The sequence below is a fragment of the Colobus angolensis genome, unplaced genomic scaffold (genome assembly GCF_000951035.1).
Source record: "Colobus angolensis palliatus isolate OR3802 unplaced genomic scaffold, Cang.pa_1.0 Scaffold22, whole genome shotgun sequence".
NCBI classification, from domain to species: domain Eukaryota; kingdom Metazoa; phylum Chordata; class Mammalia; order Primates; family Cercopithecidae; genus Colobus; species Colobus angolensis.
The window spans coordinates 2,502,545-2,511,270 of NW_012115377.1; the positions used below are offsets into that span (position 1 = coordinate 2,502,545).

Here is an 8,726-nt window from a genome sequence, read left to right on the forward strand (position 1 = left end):
CGAGCCGAGATTGCGCCACTGCACTCCAGCCTGGGTGATAGAGCGAGACCCCGTCTCAAATAAATAAATAAATAAAGTTTTATTGGCACACAGCCACACCCATTCATTTCTCAGCTTTCCCACCACAATGGCAGAGTTTCGGGTTGTTGCTGTGACAGAGACCGTCCAGCCTGTAGAGCCAAAAATATTTACTTTCTGGTGCTCTGAAGAAAAAGTGTGCTGCTTCCTGGTGTAGACAATGTTGCTGTTTGTTTAAAGAACACACATGTATTTGCTTGCAAAGCCCCGTGGGACATGGGGCACAGGGCTGGGTGGCTGTGGACAGAGGTGGGCAGGAAGCCACCATCTTGGGAGGAAACGGAGCCCCAGGCAAGCAGCAGGAGGGCGGGAGGCCAAGACGGGGCAAGGGAGAGGTGGGCAGGATCCAGGGAGGTGCAGCCACAATCAATCCCCGCCTCCCCAGTGTAACAAGAGAGCAGCAGTTCCAGCCCAGGGGTCACTGCTTGATGGGAAAAAGCCCCAGTGGGGGCCGGGCACAGTGGCTCAAGCCTGTAATCCCAGCACTTTGGGAGGCCGAGACGGGCAGATCACGAGGTCAGGAGATCGAGACCATCCTGGCTAACACGGTGAAACCTCATCTCTACTAAAAAATATAAAAAACTAACTGGGCGAGGTGGCAGGCGCCTATAGTCCCAGCTACTCGGGACGCTGAGGCAGGAGAATGGTGTCAACCTGGGAGGCAGAGCTTGCAGTGAGCTGAGATCGCACCACTGCACTCCAGCCTGGGCAACAGAGTGAGACTCCGTCTCAAAAAAAAAAAAAAAAAAGAGAGCCCAGTGGAAAGCCCTGAGCACTAACAGCATCCCAGGCACTGTGCAGGCAACAGAACCTGTGATCTCCTCCAAGCCTTTTTCACAGAGGGGAAAACGGAGGCCCAGGCAGACCCACACTTATTCCAGGTCATACAGCCAGCACGTAGCAAGGATTTGAACCCAGGCCTGGCTGAGCTCAGAAGAAGCTGAGTGGGATGGGCTGCAAAAGCCCTCCACCCAACCAGGTCTGGACCCATCGGGGCCCTGAAGGGGGCATGGTTGGATGCTGTCTGAGGTGGTTCAGGCCTCTTGTCCATCCTTCCTGGGCCAGGGACCCGGACGACCTTGAAACTGGGCTGACTGGCTACTGATGACATCATCAGAGATTAGGGCCAAAATGACTGGGCCTCAGTCAGTTGGTTTTGGTGCCCACAGCTGGGTCTGTGGGCATTCCCGTGTGCCTACGAGGGTGGCTTTGATGAGGACGAGAACCCTGTATTTCATTCATACGTGGGCACGTGTGCTCACGCTTGTACATGCTCAAGCTTGCGCTACGCCCACACGTGTTCACATGTGAGCACTTCCCGTGTGCATGTGGCCCCGCAGGGCTCCCCGTGAGCATGCGTGGGCAGCAGCCAGCCAGGGTGCAGGGGGAGGCCTCGGCCGCCTAACGCTACCGAGAACACCTAATTAAACGAGAACGTACATCGCGAACCACACTGTGCCCAGTTCCTCGGAGTTTAATTAAAACAACGGTGCGGGAGGTGTGTGCGGGGTCCACAATCAGATGGCAGAGGAGGAGGGAGGCAGGGAGTGGCCCTGGCAGTCCAGATGGTCCCCCGCCAAGTGCCAGTGACTGGCCGGGGGTGCCTGGAGCTCAGGGCTGGTGGCAAGGTGGGTGGGGAGGGGACAGGGTATCCGAGGCCCTGGGCCCGGGCAGGAAGGATGAGCTCCCAGCCCAAGCAGGCCCTTCCAGGCAGCTGGAGAGCAGAGAGAAAAAGAGTGTGGGCTGGGCACAGTGGCTCATGCCTGTAATCCCAGCACTTTGGGAGGCCAAGGAGGTGGATCACCTGAGGTCAGGAGTTTGAGACCAGTCTGATCAACATGGCGAAGCCCTGTATACTAAAAATACAAAAATAAGCCAGGCGTGCTGGTGGGTGCCTACAGTCCCAGCTACTCAGGAGGCTGAGATAGGAGAATCGCTTGAACCCGGGAGGTGGAGGCTGCAGTGAGCCAAAATCACGCCATTGCACTCCAGCCTGGGCAACAAGAGCAAAACTCCGTCTCAAAAAAAAAAAAAAAGAGTGTAGATGGACGCTGGGGGCATTTTTCCCAGACTCCTGGGGACCGGGCAGTTGATGGCTTCACAGCTTGTCCTTTGAACACCCTGAGTGCTCAGCGTGCAGGCTGGCATGGGAAAAGAGGAGGCTGTTCCGTCTGTGCCCGGGAAAGGTCAGGGCAAAAATATGTGCTGGGAGGAGCAGGGCGGGCCACAGTGGGCTGACTCCAACCCTGCTCCTCCCTCCATCCCCCAGCGGGATGGGCTCCAGGACTCAGGCAAATGAAATGAGGGGGTCTCTTGTTAGAAAAGTATTAAGACTTTCCAGACCGCAACAGCAGAGGTTTTATCTTTTCTTCCCCCTCCCCCCGCCCCCATTTTAGAGACACAGTCTTGCTTTGTCACTCAGACTGGGGTGCAGTGGCATGATCATAGCCCCCTGTAGCCTTGACCTCCGGGGCTCAGGGGATCCTCCTGCCTCAGCCTCCTAAGTACCTGGGACTTCAGGCAGGCACCACTACACCTGGCTAAGTTTTACATTTTTTTTTGTAGAGACTCGGACAGCGGGGTATGGGGTCTCTACGTTGCCCAGGCTAGTCTCAAACTCCTGGGCTCAAGTGATCCTCTTGCTTTGGCCTCCCGAAGCGTTGGGATTACAGGTGTGAGCCACGGCACGTGGCCAACAGCAGAGCTTCAAAAAGCACGGGGCCCTTCTTTTTTTTATTTTGAGATGGAGTCTCCCTCTGTCACCCAGGCTGGAGTGCAGGGGCGCAATCTCAGCTCACTGCAGCCTCCGCCTCCCGGGTTCAAGCAATCCTCCTACCTCAGCCTCCCAAGAATCCGGGAGCTGGAATGACAGGCGCACATCACCAGGCCTGGCTAATTTTTGTATTTTTAGTACATCTGGGGCTTCCCCATGTTGGCCAGGCTGGTCTCAAAATCCTGACCTCAAGTTGTCTACTTGCCTCGGCCTCCCAAAGTGCTGGGATGCACAGGGCCTTTCTGAGGGAGGGATCCTGTATGACTCTACAGGTCACTCGCGTGTGATGCCAGTCCCAGTTTCATGGGACCAGAGTCTGAAATCAAGTACGCCTAGGGCAGCTGTGATACCCTCTCCCAGGGCTCCAAGCTGGTCACAGCTGGGCTGCCCTGGAGGACACTGGAATAGCCTCATCTTGGGAAGTGACATGCAGGGGTCACCTCCAAGCTAACGGCTGGCAGTGGCTCATATTCATGGTTGGATGTCTCTGCGGGTGACAGGTGTAGCCCACCCACTTGGGAGCTGCAGAAGAATTGGTAACAAGCATCTTACTAAACCAGAATCATAACAGTGATGAACGTAGTAACGGGGAAGTAGAATTGACCAAATATGGCATTGTACTAATCTCTCTCCTTGTATCACTCACTCATCTGGTTCACAGAATTACCCCTTGTGGTGAGAACCATTATTAACCGGTTTCTTTTTTTTTTTTTTTTTCCCCAAGACGGAGTCTTGCCCTGGTCACCCAGACTGGAGTGCAGTCGCGCCATCTCGGCTCACTGCAACCTCCACCTCCCGGGTTCAAACTATTCCCCTGCCTTGGCTTCCTGAGTAGCTGGGATTACAGGTGCCCACAATCACGTTCAGCTAATTTTTGTATTTTTAGTATGGACAGGGTTTCACCATCTTGGCCAGGCTGGTCTTGAACTCCTGACCTCACGACCCACCTTGGCCTCCCAAAGTTCTGGGATTACAGGCATGAGCCATTGTGCCCAGCCATTTTATTTTTATTCATTCATTCATTTTGAGACAGAGTTTCGCTCTTGTCGCCCAGGCTGGGGTGCAATGGCGTGATCTCAGCTCACTACAACCTCTGCCTCTTGGATTCAAGCGATTCTCCTGCCTCAACCTCCCGAATAGCTGGGACTACAGGTGCACGTCACCTTGCCTGGCTAATTTTTGTATTTTTAGTAGAGACGGGGTTTTACCATGTTAGCCAGGCTGGTCTTGAACTCCTGACCTCAGGTGATTCACCTGCCTCGGCCTCCCAAAGTGCTGGGATTACAGGCATGAGCCCCTGCACCCGGCCCGACTTTAGAGATGAAAAAACTGCAGCTCAGAGAGGTTCATTAACTTGCCCTAGGTCACACAGCAACCAAGTGGCAGCCAGGACTTGAGCTCCACTGGCTGGGTCCAGTGCTAAAACCAAATTGCAATGGAGAAGGCAGCACAGAATGGTTGGGCAAGAGGTTTGTAAGGGGCTGTTTGAAATGATGCTGAACAAGAGTCTGTTCACAAAATTGCTTCCTCATTATAAAACAGCATCATTCAGACAGCCCCCTGTAAACCCCTTGCGACTTGTTAAGAGATGCACTTAGGCTGCACGCAATGACTCATGCCTATCATCTCAGCACTTTGGGAGGCTGAGGTGGGTGGATCATGTGAGGTCAGGAGTTTGAGACCAGCCTGGCCAACACGGTGAACCCCGTCTCTACTAAAAATACAAAAATTAGCCAGGTGTGGTGGCACGTGCCTGTAATCCCAGCTACTCGGGAGGCTGACGCAGGAGAATTACTTGAACCTGGGGGGTGGAGGTTGCAGTGAGCTGAGATAGTGCCACTGCACTCTAGCCAGGGCAACAAAGCAAGACTCTGTCTCAAAAATAAAAAAAAAGAATTGCACCTGAACAAGGCCAGCAAGCAGCCCCGCAGGCCCGTGTGAATGTCTGGGGAAGTGAGGCAGCTATTTCTGCCTACCTAGCATTTGTTCATCCTTTATTTTTTGTAGAGATGGGGTCTCACTATGTTGCCCAGTCTGGTCTCACATGTGATCCTCCCACCTCAGCCTCCCAAAGTGCTGGGATTGCAGGTGTGAGCTGCCATGCCCAATCCTGTTTATCCTTACTCCTTTGGCGAAATGATACTCACTCTTGGCTCCAGGGAGGAGTCCAGCCAATCAGAGTGTTTGTTCCTCCTGAGCCACAGTGATTAGTTCAGGGAGGGGCATGGGATCCAAGTTCATTGGGGGTGGGGGAATTCGCACTAAGGATAACATCAATACAGAAGGAAACAAAGCCGGGACAGAGAGTGAACTCTGAGAAAATTCAATGAGTCCCTGGATCCAGCTGAACCTGAAGCCAGCCACTCCACGGAATTTTAATTCTGCACATCAATTATCTTTCTCGCTTGAACCCATCTGAGTTGGATCACCCTCTTGTCATCAGAAGCACATGATGAAGATTATAAATTAGGATGATTCTAGTCTCTCAATTCCTTCCTTTCTTGCAAAGGCACAATAAATCCCCACCAGTAGGCTCTGGGCCCTGAGAGTGTTACTGGTTCAAGAAGGGAGATCAAGGTCCTCCCAAAAAAACCAAAGTAGGAAGGTTTGGGCTCACTTGCATGTATTCCTTAGGTGCTTGTCCCCAAAGCCCAGGGCCCGGTTCATCCTCCGCCCACCCTGGGGAGCCCAATACCTCGGAGGACAGTGAGCTTGGCATGGACTGTAATCTCCCCAACCGAGTTCTGGGCCACACACTCGTACACGTTTTCATCCCGCGGTGTCCTCAGAGGCTGGATCCTCAGCACTGCCCCTGCACTCTCATCAAACTCAATCGTCTGCCATGGGCAGGGGAAAAAAGGACAGGGTGAGGCTGGTGTTCCCAGGAAGGTTCCTGTCTAGGCTGGGCTGTAGGGGGATGGCAGTCAGCCCCATGATCCTGGGGGTGACTGGGAGAAGAGCTGGAGGCTGAATGTGCATGTGTGCCGGTGTCCAGTATAAATGCTTGGGAGACAGAGACCAGATTTGGGTACATGTAAGAACAGGGTGTTGTGTGCACGTGTGACTGTGATAAATGTTTGCAAGCCCATGTGACAGGCACGCAAAGGCGTGTGAAGACATGCGGACTGTGGCAATGTGCGTGTGTGATCATGTACACGTATTCAGAGTTGTAAAGTTCCTTTTGTGTGCACTGGTGCTGTGTACACTGAGCTGTGAAGAAGATTCAGAGAGGGCAGGGCTTTGCTTGAGGCCACACAGCATGGAGCTGGTAGAACAAGTGAGGCGGGCAGGGCCCCAGCTGGAGTCTGCACAGCCACACTTGCCTGGCCACCGATGCCTGTGCTCCACCTGGGGAATGTGTCCATGGTGTCTTCTGTGGCTGAGGTGCGGTGGCCCTGCCTTGCGGGGGGGGTTGATCCCAGGCTGCCTCTCCCCACCCCAACTCACCTCAAAGCGCTGAGAGTTGACCTTCTTGCCCTTCTTGTTCCAGGTCACTCGTGGCTTGGGGTCACCCGTGGCTTGACACACGAAAGAGGCCACACCCCCAGACACACCGATCTGGTCCTTGGGTTCTTTGATAAACCTGGGGGGCTCTGGGGATACAGCGGAAAGAAGGGGGGGAGCTGATGGGTCCAGGCATCTGGCTAGGATACCACAGAGCCACGAAAACCTGCCCTCCACCCTCTGCCCATAGAAATGCCACGTGGCCCATGGAGAGAGGGGGAGGAAAGCAAGGATGACAATGAATGCCCTCCCACCTCACCCCCCGCCGTGGCACCCAGGTAGCCACGTATCCCCTCTTCCACCTGCAACAGCCACACCCACCCACACGTGGACACAACCTCACCTGGGCACACCTGCTCAGACACACCGCCACTGGGAAAGATGGAAGGGGAGACCCGTGAGATGTGGGGTCCCTAAATTCAGCACCTGAACCCCCCTCCATGGTGACCAGCCAAACCCTGGAGCGCCCTGAAAACACCTGCCAGAAGATAACCTGGTCTAATTCCCTGGTGAGACACGTGAGGAAACTGAGGCACCCAGCATGGGGGTGACCATGGGATATGAGGCCAGAGCCAACATTCGAACCCAGAGCTCCAGCTTCTCGGGAGGCATCCAGGACATGGCTGGACACAAGGGGTCAGTGCCCACGAGAGTGGTCTGAGCTAGAGGCAGGAGCTCAGAAAGGGGGAGTAATATTTAATATTTAATTTTTTTTTTTTTTTTTTCTTGCTCTGTTGCCCAGGCTGGAGTGCAGTGGCCGTATCTCAGCTCACTGCAAGCTCCGCCTCCCGGGTTTACGCCACTCTCCTGCCTCAGCTTCCCGAGTAGCTGGGACTACAGGCGCCCGCCACCTCGCCCGGCTAGTTTTTTGTATTTTTAGTAGAGACGGGGTTTCACCGTGTTAGCCAGGATGGTCTTGATCTCCTGACCTCGTGATCCACCCGTCTCGGCCTCCCAAAGTGCTGGGATTACAGGCTTGAGCCACCGCGCCCGGCCAATATTTAATATTTAACCTCTCCAACAGCATGCAGGGGCAGTGACATCCTGATCTTCATTTTCTTTCAAAGAGAGTCTCACACTGCCACCCAGGCTGGAGTGCAGTGGCGTGATCTCAGCTCACTGCAACCTCTGTGTCCTGGGTTCAAGTGATTCTCCTGCCTCAGCCTCCTGAGTAGCTGGGGCTACAGGCGCCCACCACCACGCCTAACTTTTTGTATTTTTAGTAAAGATGGGTTTCACCATGTTAGCCAGGATGGTCTCCATCTCCTGACCTCATGATCCGCCTGCCTCGACCTCCCAAAGTGCTGGGATTACAGGCGTGAGCCATCGCGCCTGGGCTTCTTTTCTTTTCTTTTTCTTTTTTTTTTTTTTAGAGATAGGGATTCACTCTGTCACCCAGACTGGAGTGCAGTGGCACGGTCTTGGCTCACTGCAGCCTAGACCTCCCAGGCTGAAGCAATCCTCCCACCTTGGCCTCCCAAGTAGCTGGGACTACAGGTGCAGGCTGTCACACCCGTAATCCCAGCACTTTGGGAGGCTGAGGCTGGAGGATCACCTGAGGTCAGGAGTTCAAGACCAGCCTGGCCAACATGGTGAAATCCCATCTCTACTGAAGAAACAAAAATTAGCCAGACATAGTGGTGGGCACCTGTAATCCCAATTGCTTGGCAGGCTGAGGCAGAATAATTGTTTGAACCTTGGAGATGGAGGCTGCAGTGAGCCGAGATCACGACACTGCACTTCAACCTGGGCAACAGAGTAAGACTCCGTCTTATAGAGATGGGGTCTCACTATGTTGCCCAGGCTGGTCTGGAACTCCCAGCCTCAAGTGATCCTCCCACCTTGGCCTCCCAAGTAGCTACGTTGTCCAGCCTGGTCTCAAACTCCTAGCCTTGAGCAATCCTCCCACTTCAGCCTCCCAAGTTGCTGGATTTATAGGCATGAACCACCATACCCGGCTCTGCAATCCCTACTTTATATGTGAGGAAACTGAGATACAAACCAGGCAAGGGACTTGCTTTGGCTGGACATGCAGCCAGGCCGTGGCTGAGCTGAACACGCTCCTTTGAACCAGGCTGGTTTTCACACCCACATTCTTCACCCTCCATGACTATCTGATGTATTCATTCAGTCTCTGCAATAAAGTCTGGAGTAGGAGTGTTTTTTGTTTGTTTGTTGGTTTTTGAGATGAAGTCTCGCTCTGTCACCAGGTCACCAGGCTGGAGTGCAGTGGCGAGATCTCGGCTCAGTGCAATCTCCACCTCTCAGGTTCAAGCAATTCTCCTGCCTCTACCACCCGAGTAGCTGGGATTATAGGCACGCACCACCATGCCTGGCTAATTTTTGTATTTTTAGTAGAGATGGGGTTTCA

General features: G+C 53.8%; 1 protein-coding gene across 1 annotated transcript in view; it reads right to left on the minus strand.

The window, feature by feature from the left end:
• The window catches only part of PTPRS (protein tyrosine phosphatase, receptor type, S), a 69,513-nt gene extending 63,073 nt beyond the window's left edge, over positions 1-6,440 (minus strand). The window contains exons 1-2 of the mRNA XM_011943481.1: positions 6,299-6,440; positions 5,547-5,688 (exon numbers count right to left, since the gene is read on the minus strand). The gene's annotated coding sequence lies outside the window, so the exon portion shown is untranslated. The remainder of the gene's footprint in view (positions 1-5,546; positions 5,689-6,298) is intronic.
• Positions 6,441-8,726: the final 2,286 nt, after the last annotated feature.